This window comes from Arvicanthis niloticus, chromosome 3, assembly GCF_011762505.2.
Source record: "Arvicanthis niloticus isolate mArvNil1 chromosome 3, mArvNil1.pat.X, whole genome shotgun sequence".
Classification (NCBI taxonomy): domain Eukaryota; kingdom Metazoa; phylum Chordata; class Mammalia; order Rodentia; family Muridae; genus Arvicanthis; species Arvicanthis niloticus.
Window position 1 is genome coordinate 101,637,890 of NC_047660.1, and position 25,039 is coordinate 101,662,928.

Here is a 25,039-nt window from a genome sequence, read left to right on the forward strand (position 1 = left end):
AACCACACAGTTATAGCTGTTAATAGATTTGCCCTTTACCAAGAATCTTATCTACAGCCCAAGTTTCCAGACTTAACTGTGCAGGGCCCTTACAAAGCAGCCATGTTATTAAGATAAACGAAGCAGTTCTAGTCTGTCAGAAAGTTCTAGTTTATTTGCTTTTGCAAAGTCTGGTGACACCGAATTGGCTAGAGACTCTGTGGCATTAATCATTTCCTTTCTGCAGCCTGTGAGCTTGCAAACAGAGGGAGCTCAACAGAGGGAGTGTCCAAACTGCCCTCTGCCCGGTCCTGCCCACTCCTGAGCTCTTCCAAGTTTGTAGGGAGTGAACTTTGTGCATACGTGCTTTGCTGGACTAGTGCACCCTTTCAAGTAACTGCTCCCAAAGACGGTAGGGAACTGCACTCTTGTATAAAAATAGCCAGGGATTCTGCCTGTAAACAGCGGGCTTAGAAATATGTTCCAAAATGTCATGAAAGCCTTCAGAAGATCAGGAAAAGTAGGGCTGGGGATAAGGTGGGAGGGAAAGGAGGGTGGCGGGGGAGGATGTGATCAAAGTACATTGTCTGCATGCAGGAAAAGGTCACAGTGGTGACACCCAGCATTTTGTACAATTAATAAGCACTAAAATGACATTTCTAGTAAATGCTACATTAAAAGAGTATGTTTCTAGATGAAGCAGTTTACATGAGCAGTGAAGTTTCCTTCTCTGGCATATTCTGTACACATCTGGAAATAACATACACATGAGTAATATTTTTGAATGAATATTCTACAACAGAAACCTAAATGCTTATATGTATAAATGTTCCTATGTTTTGGGCACTGCTTTTGTTATTGTGACACATTTATCAGTGATAAGTAGTGTCATCGGCTTACTTGTTAATTCTCTAAAGCGAAGTTATATTTTAAGGGATTTATTTATTCTTCTAAACATTTGTGTGTGACAAAGAAATGTGAGCGTTCATTTCTTTCGAGTGTAAGTAAGTCTCAAGAAGAGAGTTTTGAGGACATATTTTCTTCAGGTGCTCGCCTGAGCGGAGAGGCATGCGCAAAGCAGCTGCTTTCCCACCTGCTGGTTGTCATTCTTCTCCTCTTTGACTTGAGTCCTGAAAGTACCCTTCCTTCCCATAGAGAGTGGCATATGTCACCTAAAGTGTCATTTCTTATTTTCAGACAAATAATGAGGCAGGACGATTTAGGACTCTGGGCTCAGCCCCGTGTTTGAATTCTGATTCACATTCTTTACTTTTCAAAATTCACTTCCTTCCCTGTGAGTGGAAGGAATCAGTATCGACTTCATGGAACAGTGAGTGTCAAGGTCAGAAGTCACATGTGGATGGTTTACACCAGCTCACAGTCTTCCACTGCACACAGCTGTTATTGCCTGGCACACAGTGGAGATCTGGAAAATGTGTTTTCTTCCTTTCCTGTCCTGCTGTCTCCCTCTCTAAAGTCGGCACCATTGAGATGAGATGTCACTCTATCAGTAGATGGCATGCTAGAGGATAGACCGTCTCTGTCATCTCTGACTCCATCCCAGGCTGATGTGCCCGTGTGCTCAGAGAGCAGCACCTCGGGGGCATTGCCAAGTCACTCTTGTTCCTTCTGGCGTATTTTGCTACCACTGTGTGCTTTGCTAATACTGTTCTGCCGATACATTATTTCCGCCGATGATTAAATAAGCATTTGCATTAAGAAGCCAGGTATTTATAATGGAGTCTGGTATTCATTTAGGTTCAGTAAGGCTTGCTGCAGTTTGCTTCTGAAATGCCCCTCAAAGGCTCTTGTGCTAAAAACTTGGTCCCTGAGAGGCACAAATGAGAGGTGACTGAAGCAAGCCTTTGAAGGTGAGGCCTAATGAGAGACTGAGATCCTAGCTCCTTCCTCTTTTCTTTTCTCTGATTATGAATTTGGGGGACCATTCATGTGCCTCCCTCAGCAAAGGCTCCAAATAGAAAAACCAACTTATCATTCACTGGAGCCTCTGACTATGAGCCAAATAAGCCTTTTTTTCTGTGTAAGCTGATTGGCTAGAACATTTTGTTACTGTGACACAAAGAAGGTTACAGGGACTGAGGTCAGATTTCAAGGTTTATACTTCCGGGCATTGTGGGCACATGGACTGAACCTCGGTCATCTACCAAGCTCTGTTGTTTCTTCTATATGTGTACAATTCAGACTTATCTAAGAAAAGGAAGTAATTAAAAATGATTTAAGATCATTTGCACTCACTTCAAGACAAAATGCTGCCAGATTTTCTAGTCTCTTTAATCTTAACATACAAGGTTAGATTATGCAACTACTAAAATTAACATACATGACTTTTCTGAAATTATAAAATTTGTTACTTAACATTAATAAGCTTAAAGTGTCAGCCCACTCTTTTATTTTCTGTCTTTAAATTGTGTGAGGGACTTAAGAAATTCTTTCTCTCATATAGTTGCCAAAAGATGTTTCCTATTTATCTTTTTTTCAGACTTTTTTCAAAAGATCTTTGAAAAAAAAAACTTTGTTCAAAGAAAATATTTTATTTTTCTCTTCCTTGAACTTCACAGTTTGGTTTTTCAGAACATCATACAAATGAATACCTCATGGACTTTGACCCACTGAAGGCTCAAGCAGATTGCTTAATATCTACCAAGTACCCTTGGGCTTCAAGCAGGCAGTCAGCTCTGGTACCCTGTATTTGGCATGAATTGAATTATACCTGATTTATTCTTGGATGAGAGGGTGTTGGAAACATTAAGAACTAAGTTAATGAGCTCGCTGCAAAGGCTCTTAGGAGTCCTGGGGACATGATTGTCCTGGTAATTTCCAACACTGTCTGGGGTTCTGAAACTCCTGCAGCTGGCCTTCACTGGGTGAAACGTTTAAGCAACTAACGATCTAAGTTTGTGCCTCAAATATTTGCCCTCAAGGAAACGTGGCTTGCCAAACTCTGATTTATTTCTCATTACTGAAACACTTCAGAGATCCCTCACCATAACCAAAGAAGCAATATTCATTGACCTTAAAATCAAGAATTACCCTAGCTAGCAGAAGGGAAGCTTGAATTTTCCCACCAGCCCCTAGCAATTGCCCCGTTCGACCTGCATCTGCCCTTGATCACTTCCAGATTCTAGTTGTTCCTTTTACCATTTTCTAAGAAGGGTCCTGAAGTGTTCGTGTCGTGGGTGGGGGAGCGCCTGCGGTATGTACCAAAGTCACATATACTGACTGATTATAAAGATAGTAAGTGCCACCCTGTGTGTGGTATTGAACAGAACAGGAGACTGTCTGCCTTCCCAAAACTTAATGTACTGTCTGAGAGAACAGTTTTGAACTTTAGTGAGTGAAACTATTAAAGCATTAGTGTTAGGAAGAGAGAAATGAGGGGGGGGGCGTGAGAACAGGGGTGCTAGTCTAAGAAGGTTGGTATGAGAAACAGCCAGTTGAGAGGTGACACCCGGAGACATCTCCAGCTAGAGAATGCTGAGTACAAAGTCTTTTTCTTGGGGAAGGCAGAAGGTTGGTGAGGCTTAACAGTGTGGACAGGGAGGGACAGCAGCGCAGAAGGTGAAGCCAGAGGAATCCTGAGCAGGAAGAGGTGTGAGCACTTGGTAGAGACAGAGCATTGCAGTCTGGGGAAGGGGCACTTTGCCTTTTATACAGACTCAAATGGGAGCTGCCTAGAGTTAGAAAGGGAGAGAAGAATCAGACTTCATACTTAAGACACGGATGTGGCCATTGCACTGGGAATAGATGAGATATATATGCATTGAGTACAATTGATGGCTGCCATAAACACTTGGTAATTTTTAACTGCTGTCATTATTCTTCATTGTTGTCGTCATCATCAGCATAATCATAAATCTTAATGTTTTCTCTGCCCTGTCCCCCTAATCACCATGAGACAATTGCAGAAGACCCCACCCAGGTACTTCATTCCAAGCCTTACTCTCTGATTCTCAGCCTCCATGCCTGCTGCTGCTTCCTAAGCAACTCCTGCTGCCTGCACTCTGAGGGAAGCAAGTGCTCACACTGGGAGCCAGCCCTGCTGCAGAATTGGGTGGAAACCTTTCTTGCCTGTAGAACTTGACTTCTTTCCTCAGCGCCTGTGTCCCCTTTGGGCTTCATAGAGTGTTGCGCCTAAATGATGTCTGCTCTCATAGGATGCCACCCTTCCCAGAGCTGCAAAGCACCTCATGTCCTTTCCTTGGCTTACATAGTCATTCATTTCCTGGTTTGGGGGCACAGCTATGAGGCTTGGGTGGGCTGGGTGTCCTGTGCATAGGTAGGAAAGGTGCTATGACTCAAGCTAGGCTTTCAGGTTACAATATTAGGGGTTCTCAGGCAGCATGTATGAGTCTGGGGGCCACAGGAACTTGAACCTGCACAGCCCTTTGTGACACACCTGATACGGCGTGGAGATTTGTTCTACTGACATGTTGCTTTGTTGTCATTGTTGGTTAATGGAGGTGTCAACATTAATTAAAAAAAATCTGGAGTTTGAGATTTTTCTTAAAAAAAAAAAAAAAAAGTCCAGACCATTCCACACTAATCCACCCAAATTTCTACAGTGCAACTACAGAAGCCAACCCAGTGGCTCTTCACCTTGGTGGCATGGCAGAACCACATGAGGCACACTTTCAGAAGTCAGCATATCCATCAGCAGCAGTGGCAGTTTGATGAGTTCATATTTTGTGCAAGAAATACCCTTAGAAGGACTGTTGACATACATTCTCACACTGAGGTATTGAAATGGCAGTAAATACTTAACCAAACATAATCAGACCTTAGCCACACGGAAGCTAACATGCTAACAATGTGACACAGTTAAATATTTTAAATTCTTTCTTTTATTTTTTTGAGATCCTGATATAAATACATCATTTCCCACTTTACTTCCTTTCTTCCTTTCAGTGCCCTTTGCTCGCTTTCAAATTCCTGACCTCTGTTTTGGTAATTGTTATTAGGTGGGGGGGGGGGGCGCGGGGGGGGTGCTCCAAACACACAAATACAAACTGCATCGTTTGAATAATGCTGCTTTCTATGTATTTTCAAGGCTGGTGATTTGGTGTTAGATAACCAGTTGGTGCTCTTCCCTGGGACAGACTGTTACTCCCACTCTCCGTATTCCTTAGTTGCCCATAGTTATTTGTGTAGGGCTGGGCCTTCCCCATCTACTTTAGTATGTCTTCTGTTGGTGCCCTTGCTCGGCTCATTTTAGGCAATCATGTTGGTGATACTTTATACGTTCCCAAGATGCACAACCTCACAGCAAACTCCTTTACCCTCTGGCTCTTACAATCTGCCTTCCCCTTCTTCTGCAACGTTCCTTGAACCTCAGGAATGGGAGTAGTTTTGTAGATGTGTCAATTGGAACTGGACTCCACACTCTGCATTTGGATTGGTTTTGGTTTTCTGTAATGGCCTTCATCTGTTGCAAAGGGGAGTTTCCTTATTGAGGAAACTCAATTTTATTGTAGATGAGGGCTACACTCATCTGTCTGTGGATTTAAGGACCTACTTATATTATGCTGGTTTAGTAAAGTAGCAGTTGCAGGTTCTCCTCCAAGATCCATAACCAGGCCTGGGTAGTTAGTTGACTAGGCTTTTATCAAGCACGATTTCCCTCTGGTTGAGTGTATCCTAAGTTCAATTACAGAGCTGTTGGTTACTGCCAAGTTATACATGCCACTAATGCACCCTTAGGGTTATTGTGCTGTGCAACGATTGTGTTTCATAGGCGTCATGGTTGGGTAGGACTGTTGGTTGCTTCCCTCCTTTGGAATCGTGGATGACACTCCCTGGTACCATGAAAGCTTGTCCTCACAAAGAGACTTGTAGGTCACTTACAGTTTGTGGACCTCTGAGCTCTGACACAATAGTTCTTAACATTATTACGTGTGAGAATTACCTTGGACACTTTGAAAAATTGAGCAGGAATAAAGGAACTGGAAAAATCAATATTTATAGAAAATTCTCATAGGTTCCCAGTGTTCAAGAAGGATGGAGAGGCAGTAATACAGAATGGAGCCTTAAAAACGTCACCACAGCGTGTATCACCTAGAAGTCATGTTACAGTGCAGCTCTTTATCTGAGGTTCTGCATTCCTGACAAAAGTAAGAATTGGCTGACAAAAATGCTGATGTTACTCATCACCAAGCACACTGGGGGACATGTGTGAAGAGAAGGCATGGCGGGTTAACATGTGGAGCAACAGCGTTCCAAGCTCTAAAAGGATACAGCAATTTTAACTATGAACACACCATTTATTTAAGTATAATGATAAGTGTGAATCAGACATGTGGTACCATTGATTATCCGCATATCGCTTGAATTTAGGAAACAGAGGCACAAAGCTGTCGATGGTTTGTGAGATAAAGCACTTGCTATGCATGTATGAGGACCAGAATTTGAGTTCCCATTACCCAGGTAAAAGTTGGGCAAGTGGGCTGCCCACCTAAAAATCACAGAACTAGGGAGGCAGAGATACATCCCCAGAGCCAGCTAGCTAGCCAGAATAGCTGGATTGTCAAGTTCTGGATTCACTGTTGTCTCAATGAATAAAGTGGGAAGAGATGGGGAAAGATACCTGACATCAACATCAGACCTTCATACACATGAGAACATGTACATATATTCATACACACATGCATGTACACCCTACATGAGAGAGCTGATAGATAGATAGATAGATAGATAGATAGATCAGCGACAGAATGACTCAATAGATATAGATAAGCAGATCAATGCATAGACAGACTGAATCGATAGATAGATAGATAGATAGATAGATAGATAGATAGATAGATAGATAGACAGACACACACACAGACAGACACACAGATAGACAGACTGACTCCATCAAAGATAGCATGCAGGAGATAGTGGAGTATGTCCTTATTGGTCTTGGAAACCACCCCTAAGTCAAAACAAGAAACACACACTGCAATGTGTTTCACAATGTTTAGTAGTTTTGTTGTTAACCCTTTGACATGTGCTTCAGTTTTGATTCTTAGTTTCTTTTCTACTGTTATGCAGAATTGCTGCTAATTCACGAACTCTAAAACAAGTTTGGTTTATCTTATTTGCTGCTGCATACGCTAAAGACACCAATGAGGTATTTTAGAGGCCTAGTGAAGAAAGCAAGAAGAAGAAATGGGCAAACCAAGGACACACCAAAGGCTGGAGCAGGAAATGAAACACAACTGCAGATTTGTTGTTAAAATTTCAATATTTTTCAATTATATATTTTTCCTGTTTTCAGTGACAGAAAAATGATAGAACTAGAAAGGAGATTGGCTTAAACCAACAAGAGCTGACAGGTTTGGACTAATAGTGCATATTTGTTTTTAATACAACATACTGGTTTTCTTTGGCAAGTTCCCACAGAGAGGTAGGAGGTCTGTGACTTGTCCCTTTGTAGCTGGACATATCCAACCTTCATCAAACAATAGACGCACAGCAGAGGAGACAGTAGCGAGCAGATACTTTAGCCTAGCGCTCGAGGTTCTGAGCATCCTCCTTGCTCTCTGTAATGTCTTTTGTAACCCGAGCTACGATCTAGATCTCAAAGACCCATAAGCTTGCCTTCTGGAGAGATCAAGTGTGGTTATTCTAAGGAGCCACTCCTGGCTGGACATAGCTTTCCTGTACCCCTGCCTCCTGCTCTCCAGGTGAATAGAGTCATCTTGAGCTTCCCACCCAGCTGCCTGCAGGTGTTCTCAGTGAGCACTGCAAAGCAGAAGCACCCACCAGCTCTGCCCTAGCTTTCAGAGGAAAGAGGTGTAATGAGTGGTCAGTACTCTACAGTGGTCCATAACTACAACCAAGAGCTCAGCTTAAAATCTGGTGCAAGACTTGTGTTCCTCCTGCCTATTAAGGACCACTGCATTTGAATTGCTTGCCGTGGAAGTTAGGAGAGCATAAAGAACATTAGGAAGTCAAGACATCTCTGTCTTCCTGTGTAAAATTTTTCCTTTATTAATCTATACAATAAGCTGACCTCATCTTGTGAAAGATGACCAAATGGCCTAGAGGTTACTGGAATTCCTGTAGAAAAATTACCATATGTGAATTGACAGGAAATTTTTAATAGCGGACAAAAATACATTCTGAAACAAAAAGGATTCAAATAAATTCACACCAATAGAAGAAACAGAGCTTAACACCTTTATAAATGTTTATGGAAATTTGGAACAAGATGACTTTCAGAATAATGAGAAAGGGTAGAATGTTCTTCAATTAATGTTAGGTCAATGACTGACTATTTTAGGAAAAACAGCAAAGCAGAATGCTTAGCCATTACTTGGGCCAAAATAAATTCCAAGTGAATCAAAAATTCTAACATGAAGACAACCATTTAAATGCCAGACACATTTTAAAAAATAACTCTGGAGTACATAAGCCTTTTCTAAGCAAGATGCAAAAACTCAAATGCTGTAAAGAGCTATAAAGGAAGCAATTAAAATACAACAGGAACATTTCTTTATAACAACAACAAAATACCACCAACAATCAAATAAATACCATACAGGAAAATGTATTGATAAATCAACCATCAAAGATTCATTTAATCACTATGTAAAGAGCTCCTACAAATCAACAAATCACCATCAAAATGCATTGTTATGTAAAGAGCTCCTGGGAAACAATAAGTGAAAAGGCAGCCCCAGAGTGAAACATGCAGATGGTCCTTTCATCCATTTACTGAGTATCTTCTGAGCTCCTCCTAGGAGCCAGTCACTGTGCTCAGATCTGAGGTTATAGGGAAGCAAAGCCTTTGATTCCTGGTAGAGCTTATACCCCAAAAGATAGCTGGGAAGAATCAAGTCATCCTACCTTCAGTGGTGATAAATGCTACAAAAGAAGCTAATACAAAGGTGTGTGTGTGTGTGTGTGTGTGTGTGTGTGTGTGTGTGTGTGTGTGTGTGTTATAAAAGTAGAAAGAAAATCATGAGAGGGGAAGAAGAAATAGTAATATTACATGTGGGGTGAAAGCTGACTGGATTCCTGGGATTGGGGAGAGGGAGACTAGTGAGATAAGGAGCCAGGGGAGCACATGGGACAGGGGAAGGCAGGGGACAGGGGAGTGCAAGACAGCAGAGAGCAGTGAGGTGGGGAACAAGGAAAAAAGGATAATGATATATATGTATGAAAATGTCACAAAAGTCAGACCTTTGTATGCCAACCAAAAATTAATAATAAAAAACAAAGTGAGGAAGAACTGCAGTGCTTCTGAGACAAAGAACAGTGGTGATCTGCGAGTCTGTCACTGGGGGAATGGGCTAGCAAATTATCAATGACATGAGTGTGGAGAAATGCCGAGTGACCAGTTGTAAAGAAGGCAGTCCTTTTAAATATACTAGCGTGAAAAGAGCCCAAGTTAAGGGCAAGTGAAACAGCAAGACAGAGTTACAGCAGGAATGAATACTCTTTGGTGGAAAGGGGCTCTCAGATACGTGTGCCAGCACCATTTCTGGAAAAATGGGGAAGGCCTGGTGGCTGCCTCTCAGGGGAGACTGCTGTCAGTAGCATGCCCATTTGAACTTTCTGGATTGTTTAGATCATATGTATGTCTTTCTTGTTTCTGATTGAATGATGCCTTTCTAAAGAGATCCAGATCTCCATCCTAGTGCAGGGCCTTGTGTACCTGGCTTTCCTCAATTGTGAAGAGCAGAGTTCCAAGGAGATTGCTTCTAGACATGCCTTTCCAGAGACACTGAATCTACAATGTACAGGCTCTTTCTTTAAGAAGGAAAAAAATTAAAAAGCATCTAGAAAAAACAGAACCAATGAGATTGGGTTAGTTTTTTTTTTTTTTTTTAATTTCAATAATTGGACCAAGGAGTTTTAAAATAAATAAGCTTTCAGATAAACAAACAAATAACTGCGTTAGTTACATTTTATGCGGTAGGTTTCTTTGATATATATGTAGGCCTCACAGTGTTGGCAAGTGACAATCTCTTTGGTGCCTCTGCCTCCTGATAGACCAGCTCCCAAAAGGGAGGTTTTAGGACTATTGGTCACTAGGATCATCCTTGATTTAGGAAGCCTGGCATTAGCCTGGGAGCAGGGATCAGATGGCCTTCCTGTGTGTGTGCTCCTTGTTGGCATCTCCTGTTTGAGGTAGCCCTTCCAATGACTTCTGTCAAGGTCAGACCAGCTTGAGCTGAGTACAGGAGAAGCAGGGCTGGACAATCATAGACATACATGGAGCCCACAGACTCCACAGAGACATTCTGCTGCCAGCCTGATCTACTCCTCAAGAGAAGGGAAGGGTTTCTGCAGGCAATGCGGACATCCCTGGGGCACCAAAGGAAGCCTTTGCAAAACCTTGCCTCCATGGGCGCAGCAGATTTCCTGCTAGGCTTGGATGTCCTTGGATGTTTCAGTTCTCCTTTCTTGTTTTGGGATGCACTGTCTGCCCCAGGATGGATTTGGGGAACACATAATATCCAGTTTCATGGATGCACAGTTGCAGAGAATGAAGCGCACCTCAGGTCTCACACACACCTGATTTGGGTGATTCGTAGATGAGACTCTTACGTGTTTTAGAAGTGTTGGCATTATAGGAGTCTCCCTGCCCCCAGCTGCTCCCATAGGCACACCTTGCACATGCTCCTTCTTTCCCTACTGCTGCCCCCATGAGCCTTGCTCTTTGACATGGCTGTGGAGAAGAAAGCATGCAGTTGCTTCTGTCACTCCCGTGCATGACTTTCTAAGCCCTGGATCCTTAGCGTGTAAGCACACATTTCCGCAGAACAAGGTCACACTCTTACATAAACACACAGTCATTAACCCAGGAAATTCAACGTTGAAATGTAGATTATGTCGTTGACCTTTTGTATGAGATCTCACTCATTCTTCTAAAAATGTTTTTATTTTCTTTCTTAGCTGACTTTCTGTCCATGACCAAAAACAACGTGAGGAGGGAGGAGTCTGTTTCCTCTTCCGCTTTACAGTCTGTCACCTATGGAAGCCAAACATGGACTCGAAGTAGAAAACATGCAGTAGTTGCTGGCTTGTTTTCAGGCTCGTGTGCAGCTAGCTACCTTTACTGCACAGACCGGGCCTACCCGTTTAGAGATGACATTGCCCGCAGTAGGCTGCAACTTCCTGCATCAGTTAGCAAACAACAGGCCCGTGCGACGGAGGCAATTCCTCCATTGAGGCTCCCTCGTGCCAGCTGGCTCTAGATTTGTGTTAAGTTGACAAATACTATGGTGACATCCCTGGTGGAAATCTATTCTCAAGCACAGCCGATTCTAAGGCATCATGTTGCATTTAGTGGTTATGTCTCAGTGGCCCCCTTCATTCAGGAATAGTTCTTTGTGACCTTGATATTTTTGGGAGGACGGAACAGTCACCTTTGAGACAGTCTCTAGTGTGGCGTTCCAGTGTTTCTCTGAGGTTGAATTTGGGAGATGTGCCTGTGGTGGGAATAGTACATGAGTGAGATTTTCCTGCTCAGTGCTGCATATCAGAGGCACCTGAAGTCAACTGATGGCTGTTGAAGTTCACCTCCGTCACCTGCTATCTGCTATCTGCAGGGTTCCTAACTGTAAAGTTAACGGATGTTATTGGGAAAGAAATATTCTGAGACAATACAAGTGCCCTTTCCCTCCTCAGCTTCTCACCACCAGTCAGCAGCCACTGCTATTATACCGCCATCTCTTCTGTACTTGCCAACTGGAACTCTGCACCCAAGAGAGCATCTCCATTCTCTAGTGATGGACTCACTTGTGGGCTCTCTTACATCAGTGCAGTCTTACAGGGAGATCTTTGCACACAGATATTGCCTGTTTTGATTCCCATCCCTCAGAGCACCCTGAGTCAGTAGAGGCCCCTGTTCAGTGGCTTAGAGCTGCCTGGCATGGGGTCCCAGAAGGGGAACCAGAGGAAAAATCCACACAGTCATGGGGTTTGTAATCAACCTCATCCAAACTCCTTACTTAACCTGTTTGGCTTTCTTCATGTTTAAACACAGGTTAACAATGTATTCTTCTCTATGAGAGAAGAAATCCAGACACACCACAGCCTAGATCCCAGCTCCCCACACCCTCAGTTCAAGTCCTTTCTCTTTCCCCGCAGTATGCATGCTTAACATCCTAAAATCAATGCCAAGACAGTAGTAGCAAATGGCTTTGCCTAAGGATCAGAAATTATTCTGACATGTTGAAACTTTATCTTTCCATTTTGATTAAAAAAAAAAAACAACAACAAAACAAAGTGTCGGAGAGATGGCTCAGTGGTTAGGAGCACTGGCTGCTCTTCCAGAGGACCCAGGTTCAATTCCCAGCACCCACAGGGCAAATCACAACTGCCTGTAAATTTAGTTCAGGGGATCTGACACCCGCATCCTAAAACCTATAGAATACAATTAAATAAATTATTAAAACAAAAACCCCAAAACATAATCCAGATTCTAGTCACTCATTAAAACCTCATAGTTTTTTCCAGAGTAAACACACTTCTGTCCAATTTGTGATAGAGTTTTCAACTTCTTTCAAGTTCTTTATTTAAATATCTTTGAATGAGAGATGGGAAAATATAATTGTATTATAGATGATGAGTTGTATTCTTTGTGAAAATACTTTAATCTCCTACCGTGCCATACAAACCTATTTTTTATTTTATTTAAATTAAATGATTAAAAAGAAAACTTAAAATTCAAAAGACTTGAGAATAACAATGAGCTAGAAGAATTGTCACTTTTTAAACATCTGATATTAACTGTCAAATATATAAAGTCAGGGGAACCAATGATAAAAACATGTGGCGTGTTTCATTTCATATTGGCCAGCACAACTCTGAATTTTTGGTGACATCTATACTGATGTGATTGGCACAGTTCAAGAAAATGACCAAGAAACCAGAAACTGCATGAAAATGAGCATGCTGTGTTAGCACCTGCTAACTTGCTAGAATGTTCTGTGGTCTTTGCTTGAAGCCAGAGGCTTTGTTCCTTTCACTGCCTCCATCTGTTTTTCAAATGCCTGCAGAGAGCTGTCTGTCACCAGGTTGGCAGCACTAGTTATTGTAGGACTAGAGAGCACTCCTGAGAGGGTTCCTGACTCCATGGTGTTTTCACGGTCTGGATGCTCAGCTGGCCCCTCCAATCTGTAATGTTACTTACAGACTACAGTTTAAAGTATGGCACAGACTCCATGTGGGGAAAATACACATAAGCAGTAGAGTCTCCGGTAAGATTCTGTGTATGGCACTGGGGATAGACCTCACAGCTCCACCAGTGAGCTACATACATCTCCAGCCTTTTGTAATTTTCAGTTTTGTAATTTGCTCTGCCTTCATGTACATACTTGTTGGAATAGGGATCTGCGTATGGCTTCTGTTTTACATGTAATTCACTGAAATGTACACTCTTCCAGTTCTCCAGAATATATCAGAAATTGAACTCTGAAATCCCCTTATGAAGAAAAATTTCAATGACAACAAGCTAGAGTTTTGAAAAAGTTTTGAAAGAGTTTTGAAAGAAATGTATCACACTCTGGAAGTTAAGGCAGAAGGATGGTAAGTTCAATGCCTGCCTAAGCCATAAAGTAAGTTCAAGACCATCCTGGGCAACTTAGACTTTATCTTAAAATAAAAAGAAAAAAGAAAGTTGGATTGTTTAGCCTAGGATGCAGAAGGAAGGCCCTGGGTCCAATTTTATATATTTATATGCCTTAGTTATTGTTCTATGGCTATGAAGACAAACTGTGATGAAGACAATTTTATAAAAGGAAGCATTTAATTGGCAGTTTGCTTACAGTTTCAGAGGCTTGGTTTATTATCATTGTGTGGGAAGCATGGGAGCAGGCAGGTATGGTTCTTGAGAAGTAGCTGAGAGCTATATCCTGATCCATAAGCAGAGGGAGAGAGGCTCTATCTGGCATAGGCTTTTTGAAACTTCAAAGCCCACCCCAGTGACATGCATCTTCCAAGAAGACCATACTTCCTAATCCTTCTAATCCTTTCAAATATCACCATTTTCTGGTGACTAAACATTCAAATATACAAGCTAAGGGAGCCATTCAAACAACTGCAATATAATATACATATATTTAATGGCTTTTGTTTATCTAGTTGATACAGTAACCTATAGCTACAATAGCAATATTAAAAACTAAATAAAAGAAGAAATGTAATGCTCATTTTTATTTCCACCAGCCATTCTTGGGCTTGCTCTGTGCGTGTGTGTGTGTGTGTGTGTGTGTGTGTGTTCTTTTTAATTTTGCTTTGTTTTCTTTTTTTCAATATAACATTTTATTCTTCTTTATTTAAAGGAAATTATTTTATAATGTCTGCTCTCACTATTCAACATCCTACGTCTCATAGTAAATGATTGGAGATAAAAAAAAGTGTAAAATTTAAATAAAGTCTGAGGCTATGAAAGTTTAAGTAAGTTGTAAGGGTATGAAAGTGTTTTAAGATATGTAAATGTAAGTTTAAAAGTTCTAAGAGAGTGTCTCAGGGTGTGTAAATGCAATTTTTAAAGGTATTTGTTTTCTTTTTAAAGACATAGCCTTGCTCTATTACTCAAACTGATTGCATACTTATGTCATTCCTCTTGCTCAAACTGCCAAGTTCTGGTGATTTTCTACCTCGTAGCGTTTCTGGCCTGTATGCCTGGGGCAACACAGTCACTTCTCATCTGCAGTTGCCTCTGATTTCACATGGAGGCAGACATCCCATGAACAACTGTAAATCTTGGTCTACAGTTGTGTCTGCTAACCTGTTCAGCCCTCAGACATTCCCCAGCATTGTCTAACACTCTTTTTAAACTAAAAACTAACCAGACATATATCTCAACCACAACCTTCAGCAGCTATGTTGTCATAAGACAGTAGTCTCAAAGTGGACCACGGTGCTTTATCCGAAACACGTCTTGCTTTCTGTAGGTGTTGGGACTGGTGGCTTGCCCAAAAGTGACTTGAGAACCTTTTGTAGCCAAAGTTTTTACTCAGTTGAAACAAAGGGAATACTTAAATATAAAAGTTTTACTAAGGTAAACTTTTCTCTTGTGTCAAACAGATAAGGTTTTTTCATGTGCCTGAGCTAGTTGGTTCCAGCCTAGTTACTAGCTCTGCTGTAGGCACACAGGCTCAAAGGCTTGAGAAACTGAGATAAGGAAACTCAAGACCAGGAACTCCGTTATCACAGAGATGCTCACACCGGTCTCCATTGTCCTCAGCAGAACCTTTGTTCCTCTCTCAAAGCGCTCTGTGTTTCCCAGAGTGCGCTTTCAATGGCTCTCCCACCTGTCTTCGTGGAAATTTGGAGCAGATTTGGTTCCCTGGAAGGTTAGCAGCAAGTGTGGTCACGTGGTCACACTGGCCATCTGCTTTGTGCCCTCGTGCAGACATTGTTACAAGGTGGGACAGGAAGTGTGGACCTCACAGTTACCAGACTTCCTATCCCTGCAGGCTCCTGCAACCCCATCTCTTGCACCCAGTCTGAAGGATTTACTGTGTCATCCTGAAGAGACATTTTAAAAACTTGTTCTAAAAAAAATGTACAACAGCTTATTTTAAGGATACAGAGCCTGTAATATATTGGCATAAAGTTGAGGAAAAGTTGAGGAATTAAAGTCAATGAAGGCTGGGTGCTAACAACCATCTGGGTTTTAGCTAAACATGCAAAATACATACCAACTCTCCAGCAACATTGCTCTGAGGGTCTCATATATGGCAAGAGCCCTGGAAAATACCAATGTTTCCAAATTCATTAGATTAGTTGATACCAGGAGTTTGGTAGTCTTCCCTCTTTCACACTGGTGAGTACTGTGACCTCGTCCTAGTGAACACTGAAAGTGAGATCCGTGCAAGCACCTTAAGGGTGACCACTATTCTATCAGGTCAGCGTGTGAAAACTAGAGTAGAGTACATTGCCTAAAGCCAGGGCATGGTTTTCTGAAGCACACATTTCAGAGGATGGGTGAGTTGGCACACTGGGTTCCAGAAGATAGATTTCTTTCTGTGTTCATGTTAAAGGAAAACTGAAAATCCTGTTCTGGGGACACAAAGTTAATTAAGGCCGAGTGTTCCAAAAGTCAAAGAAAAAAGGAAAAATTGGGGTAGTTAGACAAAGCAGGTTGTTTGTTTGTTTGTTTGTTTGTTTGTTTGTTTCTGTCTCTTCTTCCACTCCAGAGAGACATACAGCACCACTTTATGTGCCTCAGGATGTCTGAAATTCACTATGGGCCCTGATAGAGGTCCCAAGTAACACACACACACACACACACACACACACACACACAGAGGGGGAGAGTGAGAGAGGGAGAGAGAAGAGAGAGGGAGAGAGAGGCAAGGGGAGAGAGACTGACTTGATTTTCTTTAAATTTTCCTAAGCAAAGCTTATTTCAGATATGGCAAGTCATTAGAACATAGCTTGATAGCTTTTCCAAAATGAGTACCTGTGTGGAACTCCCATTCTAATGGTTTATAGTAGCAGCTTTTCTCATGCCTCAGTTCACCCCACCTCTGTCCTGTCACAAAGGAGAGAACGGGCTCATCGTGAAATTCACTTGTGTTGTGTATGTGGTTTATTTCATTCACTGATATGCTTGGGAGACAGTGATCATTGCAGATTTTAGCCACCACGTGCTTCTGCCACAGCCTGCATCCTGAGTGTACCACGTGCTTCTGCCACAGCCTGCATCCTGAGTGTACCACGTGCTTCTGCCACAGCCTGCATCCTGAGTGTACCACGTGCTTCTGCTACAGCCTGCATCCTGAGTCCATACAGCACCATTTTATGTGCTGAGCAATTGGCCCACTCAGGAATAGAGTCCTGCGGGTCTTTCTCCTTCAGTGTCAAGTTCTGTCTTTCAGGGTCCCCTTGACTGTTATTGGCTGATTGCTTTTCCATATACATTGTAGAAACAATCTTCTCAATTACTCTAAACCCTCTTCCTAAACATGCAGGGTGTTGGTGGGTGTTTTATTCAGTCTATACTCTAATCTAGGGAGAACTAGCAACTGTGCATTACTGTTTCCATCTATGCTCATGTATTCCTCTTCTCCCCTTGGTGTCTGGTCAGCAAATCTTACAGTTCTCTAGATAGAAGTCTGCGGATTTATTACTTATCTATAAAGATTTGTAATATTAGGTCAATATGTGTTACAGTTTTCTAAATTTTCTGTTTTATATTTCCAGCTGAGTTTTCATGTTGCTGTCATATCCAGTGATCTGACCTAATTCATCTATCACTTTTAATAACTTCTCTGTAGATATTTTTGTTCTACTTATAAACAATTATGAGGTCAAAGATAACAGTAACTTTGTGTCTTCCTTTCTTTGGCCTTTTTTTTTTCACCTTTGTCAGTGTGTTCAAGAGGTAGTTACAGACAGTATGAAGGAGGCTTGCTACAGAGCACAGGGTGAAGAAAGATTCCTTCCAGTAGTCAGAGTCCCATTGAGTGGTCTTTAAGGATCTCAACAAAATGTCCATGGATCCAGTCTGGGAGGGGCATAGGAAATCACAGCATGCATTGTGCTTACAGGTTCAAGAAGAGCCACACTGGGGAGCTCCAAGGAAGCAGGCTCAGCCAGGCAGATAGGGAACCCAGGGTGAGTGGAACCCTGTGAACGAGAAACTTCACTGGGATCCATGGAATATGCAGGCAAATGGTATGACTGGGTGTCAGTGGTGAATTTAAATGTTTTTAGGGCACTGTCAAGAGACATGGAGAAAGACAACTTGTGATGGGAACCAGTCCTACCATATTGTTGCTCCTGGTCATCTGGACAGGGAGTGTGCAGGACTGAACAAAATTACATGGCACACCAGCTAGAATGGATGCGTACAAACCCTTCTTCAGTCATTACTGGCAGCATCTGCACCTGTGCTGTGCCACAACTTTTTCCCAGTACAGTTAATGTTGTCTAATTTGCGTGCATGTTATCCATGTGTCAGTTAGAGCCAAACCACCATAGACAGACTAGATTCTATATGGTTTTGCCCTTTGAAGCCTTTTCAGACTCCTCTGTCTGCTGCCTGGCGCAGAGTAAACTTTGAAAAAACATTCTGTGCACATTCTGTGTATTCTGCAGATGTTGACCACATGCTCTACACAGTTGGTGGCAGTCAGATATGATGGTCACATCATTCCCCATCTGCTGCTTGCTTCTACCTGTTGCTGAGACTGCGTGGATGTCTCCCCAACACAATGGTGGATTTCTCCAGCTTTAGGCTTAGTTCCAGCAATGCTGATTCTCAGTGTTCTGTGGCTCCATGACTGAGTTCAATTCTCACGTCTCCCCACCACTCCCTCCTTTATTGCTGTGAAATGCCAATTTTTATGGGCATCTCCTATTTCCTGTGTCTCATTTAAGCAGCACTTAGCTGGTTAAATTCTTTAAAGAGTTTTATATATGATATTTTATGAAATCTTTGTTGTATTTGACATAGACTCTATCAAATTGCTCTTAGGTTTTTTTTTCCCTCTGTGCCCCACTGCTGGCTCTCCTCTCTCGTCTCGCTCTCTTCTCTCTTCTCTCCCTTATTTTTCCTTCTTCTCCCTCTTCATTATTTTGAGTTAATTGAGCATTTCACCTCCTCTATTGATTTGTTATTTGTTTGTTCTTTTACTTGGTTTTTAGTGGTTAACCTAGAAATTGCTAATTGTATCATTAATTCATTAGTGGTGTTTCTGAGTTGTGGTTTTGACTTGGAATGTCCTTTTCTTGTGTCAGTGCCCTAGATTTCAGTGATACATACATCTTAATTCCCCAGACACTAGAGAATATTGTCTTGTGCAGCTGGATTTATTTAGACACTGCCTGTTTGTTGCCTTGCATCTTTGTCTGTTAAGCCCCAGCCTAGGGTTGTTTTCCTTTGCCAAAATATTTGCTTCTGAATATTATTGTTGTTGTTATTGCTATTATTATTTAGCTATCCTGGTGGCAAATATCTTAGGACTGCTTTCTGAGAAAGTGTGTCATCTTCACTTTGACACAGATATATTAAGATTGAATTGACCTAAAGTGAATGTATTTGAAACAGACAATAATCCTGTTAAGACATTATGTTGTGGCCACAAAGGATACAATGTTTAACTTCCCAGGCCCAATCTGATGTTCCAGATGAGAGGCATGGCTTTAGGAACTCTCAGAACTGGCCCATGGTTCATACTGGGCATGGAATGGAAGCTGCCCCTTCCCTGGGCCAGGGTGACCCTGACAAAAGCTGACATTTCAGGCTTTGTGCATGTCACTATTTAATTTATTCCATTGAATCTCATCACAACTCAATCTGAAAGCATTATTGCCACCATTACAGTGGTGGAGCCTGAGACACAGAGCCCTTGGCTACAGTACACGTAGCCCGGGTGGTCACTGAACTATCTAAACATGAAGGTGAGCATCTTCCACCTAGGAACTCGCCAGTGGCCTATATCAAGTGCTGGTCTGTAGTTTTTAACACATTTGTTCCGTTTTCAGTTGAGATGATTTAGAAAATGCAGTTGAGCATACAAACTAAAAGAGAAACCACCAGACACCCGCCTACACAATTTTACAATTACGTGTGCCTCTTTCTAGCCTTTTCCTGTATTTATGATGCTGTGTGGACATCTATGTCACAATGTCCATTCCTTTCAGATAAATTCTTAGGAGCAGACATCCTGAACAAAAGAGCATATAGACAGACACATCAGGCTCTGACGCCCTCCTTAGCTGTCGGCATGTTGACAGGGTAAGGCAGGAGGAGGACATGCAGGAAGGAAGTGGGTGAGATTAAAGAGGGAAATGGCAGAAGGGGTACTCCAGATTCCAAGCTCTGTGCAGACAGCAGCCAAGGGACATCCAACTTGACAATCCCATAGTGTGGATCTCTTTTGTCCTCAAGACAGAAGAAACTTTAAAATTGTTTAAATAAGAGGCTCCATATTTGCACATAGAGTGGAGAGAGCAATCCTGTCGGGTGTCCATGAGTCTGTCTTCCCACCTGTACTTCTGTCTCCTCTATCTTCTGGCCTTGCTTTGCTTGATGTTGCTCTGGCTAAAATGGCATTCAATGGGCAAAGGCAGTCCGGACAAGTGTGTTCTTTTGTGTCTAACCTAACAAGCCAGGGCCCAGCTTCTGCTCTTGCTACTTTGCAGGGAATGGTTTCCCTGACACTCTCTGATGGCAGATCCTCCAGGGTGGCCCTAGAGTGCTGAATGGCATCTTTGTTACAAGGGGGAGGAAGGAAAAGAGTATAATTCTACCTGAGAGAAAGGCCAGTAAACCAATGCTGTAACTCCATTGCTGTTGGAAAAGGAACAATAAATGACGATAAAACAAAGGGCTTGCTCCCTGCATGGTGTAAATTACCCGGCAAAAGAGATGTGTTGAGCCTGGAGACTGGAGGTTTGCTCTCTGCCTTTCAGTTTTCAGCCATGCTCAGCTGCTGTACAAAGGCCGGCTTGACAAACCTTGGCATCCTCTGTCTGAATTGAACAGCCCATTCTTTTCAGTTTGGTGTTGAGAGGAGCAGGGAAAGTCTTCACATTGATGTATACAATAACAGTCACCTCATTGATCAACTGAAAAAGTTTAAAAAAAAAATTTAAATGGACCTGACTATCTTTATTATGACTCTATACTGAAGGTGATTCTAGTCTTTCCATATTTCAGAAAACATCCTTAAGGTAAGGAATCATGAACCTGAGGAAAAGATAGTTGGTGGCCAAACTGTATGTAACTAACTCTCCCGTGTGTGATAACGAGAATATAAATGCATATCTGCATATCAGATTGGAGTATGTAATACAGTCAAGAATAAACAGTCGCCAATGCTTCATTCTCTTGGACTAAAAGGGTAGCTAGCAAAACAAATACAAAGTGCAAATACAAAGTGTCCCCAGAAGAGTCAGAGCAAAAAGGTGTAAATCGCGTCTCAAGCTTGGCTACTCCAGGTCCTGATGGGAGAGTGTGCAGTCTGTGTTTGAGCTTGGCAACAGTGAAAAGAGGTTATGTTGGATTAGTGATATCTCTGTCAGACATGGGAGGGGCAAGAAGAGCTTGTGTTGGATTAGTGATGTTTGTGTTGAACATTAGAGGGACACATTTTTACCTCATGGTCACCTAGGAACCTTGTTAACATAAGAAATATTCTTTGGAAACATGGATTGCTCCCCTCAAGATGTGGAGGGGAAGAAAGGGGGCACCAGATATTGATAGCCCAGAGATGAAACTTCCAGGCTCTCTTGAGATGGTTTCATTTCTGTTGAGTTTTTCTAGATCATTTGTTTAGATGGTTCCTTATAAGTGTTATAACATTGTATCTTTTTTTGTCTATCCATTCCCATGACTACTCTCATAGTTTTGATCCTCATTATAAGAATTAAACTGGAAGCTTTCTCCATTCCTCTCATGATTCTGATGCTTATACTTTCTGATGGGGTCAGTAGTCATTAGGTCCATGAGAGCCATGTGAGAGCCATGTGAGAGCCATGTGAGAGCCATGCAAGAGCCATGCACCATCTCTCTGAAAAGTGAAGGCTTGCACAAGACCCTACAAATTAGTTAAGGTGGATTTGCAGCTCCCCAGAGTCCATGCTTACGAGTTGCTAGTTTATCTAACATCAATGTCTTCCTCATGCTGGATGGGGGCAATAATCTGAATGCATAGTTTGGATAACATTTGGATAACTTGGAGCAGGATTACTCCCTGCTCCAAGCCATTACACATCCTGCTGACTTCAGAACACAGACCCAGTCTTTCTGCTAGAATCCCAAACTAGTGATGCTTATCTGCCTTTGTAGTGTTACCACCAAGCTTTGCCCTCCCAACTCAGAATGCCTCACTAACTATCCCTCCAGGATTCTCAGTGTTCTCCCCTAACAGGGTTACTGTCCACAGTCCTCCCCATGACCTCCTGGCTTGGGCTCTTCCCTACTTTCTAGCTGAGCCTGTGCCAATTCTCCACTATATACATGGCTTCAACAGTCAGCACTGAAGGGGTGTTGTGTGGGCCTGGCAGATCACGACAGTTGCACACTTATCCACCCCCAGATTTATTCTCCACCCTCCCCTCATTACTAACAGGGAGCCTCCTGAGCTTGTGTATCTTCTAGACTCAGCCATTGCAAGGAAGGGGGAGAAAGAAACAGAAGGAAGAGGGAACCAGAATCTGATTCCATCTCTCTCTCTTCCAATTATATTACATCGAATGATTACAATTTCATCTCCTCTGTGCTCCAGATACTATGGTGCAGACCCATAGAGCTTCCATTTCCACTAAGTAAACCTGGGACACAAGCCTAGCCCCAGTATTCACCCTCCATTCACAATCATCACCACCATCATCATCACCACCACCATTATCATCACCACCACCATCATCATCACCACCACCATCATTATCACCACCACCACCATCATCACCACCACCACCATCATCATCATCATTATTTTACTTGTTTGTTTATGTGTATGCATTCATGCCACAGTATATTGTTAAGAGGATAATTTCAGGAGTCAATTCTTTTCTTCACTATGTTGGTTTCAGGGATATAACTGAGGTTATCAGATTTGACAACAAGCATCTATATCTGCTGAGCCATATAGCCAGCTCTCCATTCCTCCATTCTTGCCTGAATAGTTGAAGGGTTTGTTCCCATTTCTGAGTTCTAAAATACTGCATTCCCATCTTTTGATTTAAGTGGTTTCCTTTACCTGTACTTTCACTTGTCTGCATGGCACTTCTGTTTAACTTGACTTATCTCTATATCCTAGACAACTCTTTCCTGGTCTAGCTGGCATTTGGCAAATATTTACTGAATTTATTACTAGGTTTTAAACTGTCTTCTGATATCATGTGGGCTTTTTTTTTTTTTTTTTTTGGTCAGTAACAAATTATTCCCAAACCCAGGAGCTTGAAACAATTAGCATTTATGAGTGCCTGGGTCCAACGATTAACAGGCTAGGTCTTTTAGTCCAGCCAGGGCTCTTGGGATTCCATGGACAGCAGCAGCTTGGTGACTCTGCCATTGTGACTTTACGGAGACAGTCAATGGAAGCCATTCTCGCTGTGCTATTCTTAAAGAGGTCAGATCAGACATGCTCATCAGATTATGTCCCCAGCATAATCAGGGGACAGCAGAGAGACACTTAAATGGAGCAAGAACATTCTCAAACTTGTGCATGAGCATGTCTGATAAAATTTCATGGAGCCAAGAAAGCCATGTGATTGAAAATGGGACTGAAGGATTCAGGGAGACAGGACTCAACTTCTTCATGAAGCAGTAGGATGGGGAAAGGTTAGTGCAGGAGTGAGGGCTGAATTAAAGGTTACTGCAGGGGTGAGGGGTGAATGAAAGGTTAATGTAGGGATAAGGGGTAGATAGAAGGTTAGTGCAGAGATGAGGGGTAGATAGAAGGTTAGTGCAGGGGTGAGGGAGGGTGCCATTCGTTATTATTATAGTGTTATATATTTGAAACTTTTAAAAAGTATGTTTCATATTAGTGAACATGAGTTAAAGTTATCTTTAAAAGGAAAAATTAGAAAAACAATCTGTACCACCAAAGTTTTACAAAGGAAGCCAAAGTGTAAAATTTTCTCTAAAAACTGTAAGGCATTGTTGACATAGCTATACAAAAGGATCCCTCAGCCCAGCAGAGAGCAAAAAAGCAAATCACCAGAGAGAAAGAGGTAGGAAGAAAGAAGGAAAGGAGGCAGAAAGCAAGAAGGAGGAGAGGTCACACAATAAGAAATCAATTTTAAAATTAATAATAAATTAATTTTTAAAATGTGTATATCAAAAAACAAACAGAGCAGCATTCTTTAAATTCATAATTTCATTATTCAGAGTTAATACACCCAGAGAGGTGTTAGGATTATGCCAAATATCCTACAAGTATCTTTAAACTTTTTTCAAATTATAATGACAATCATTGTGAATTTCAAAAGTAACACTACTCCAATAATATTTGTCATGACACTTGGGATGGCTCCTAACTCTTGAACCCTTAACCCCCTTCAGATAATTTGAATGGGTTATAGGGCATCATTTGTTGTTCCAGATACCTATATAAATCCTTTTGTATACTCAGTAAATTAGTAACATTTTTTGCTAGATGGTTAACAAAAATAGTTGTCTTAACTCCTTGTGTCAATGCTATTGCAGAAGCAATGGTGCTAGAAATTAGTGGAATTAAAGCTGCTCTGTTGACCTTTGATGTTGCAGATAATCTTGATAAAATTATCCATGACCTGAGCTTAGTATTTCCATTTTGGGCAAACCTCAGGAATGGTATAGATAGCTTGATCAGGCTAGCCCTTCTTGTCCTGGGAATACTTTCATTCCTGCCCATTGTGTTAAAGCTTATCTTTAACAACATCATCATGTTGGCAGCCAAAGTACATGGCTTAAACCTGAAAATGAACCCCCAGACAAAGTTATTAAATTAACAAGCTAGCAAGCCAAGAACGGGTAAGATTCTGCAGAGCCTTACCAACCTAAGACAGAAGTACATTGCCTTTGATAATGCATATTCCATGACGGGTAAGAAAGGCATTCTTCTCAGAACAACCTAAGACAGGCTCAGTCCTATTAATGAAATAAAAAAGGGGGAGAAGCGGGGAGCCTTTGGGGCTGCTTGGCAAAAAGCTGGCATGGGCCAAGGACAAGGAAAGGGGCTGTTTGACAGGAATATGACATTGGCCAAGGACAAGAAAGTAGGCTTCAAGCAGGAATATGACATTAGACTAGAACAAAGAAGTAATTTCAGGTAGAAATCTAAATCGTAGGCTACAACAAAGAAGTAATCTCAGGCAGGAATCTAAATATTAGGCCAGAACAAAGAAGTAATTTCAGACAGGATTCTAAATTTTAGGCAAGAACAAAGAAGTAGACTTCAGACATGAAAATGACCTTGGGCTACAATAGGGAAGTAGGCTCAGATACTTTGGTCATCATGATAAGCCCTTAGAAACAGTGATCACGGGAGTGTTCACATAACCGGGTTTAATGCCTTGCTTTTTCTTTGACTATTTGTGTTTATTGTATTGTTTGTTCCTCAACTACTTGCATCTATTGTATTACTAGAGCCTCAACCTA

At 41.8% G+C, this 25,039-nt stretch overlaps 1 protein-coding gene across 12 annotated transcripts in view; it reads left to right on the top strand.

Annotated features, from left to right (window-relative positions):
- Positions 1–25,039, top strand: part of Thrb (thyroid hormone receptor beta) — a 327,549-nt gene that overhangs the window by 108,601 nt on the left and 193,909 nt on the right. Inside the window, exon 1 of one of the 12 annotated variants that reach the window (XM_076931597.1) lies at positions 362–391. The exons of the other annotated variants lie outside the window; for them this stretch is intronic. The gene's annotated coding sequence lies outside the window, so the exon portion shown is untranslated. Of the gene's footprint in view, positions 1–361; positions 392–25,039 lie in introns of those variants that run through there. 12 annotated transcript variants of the gene reach the window in all.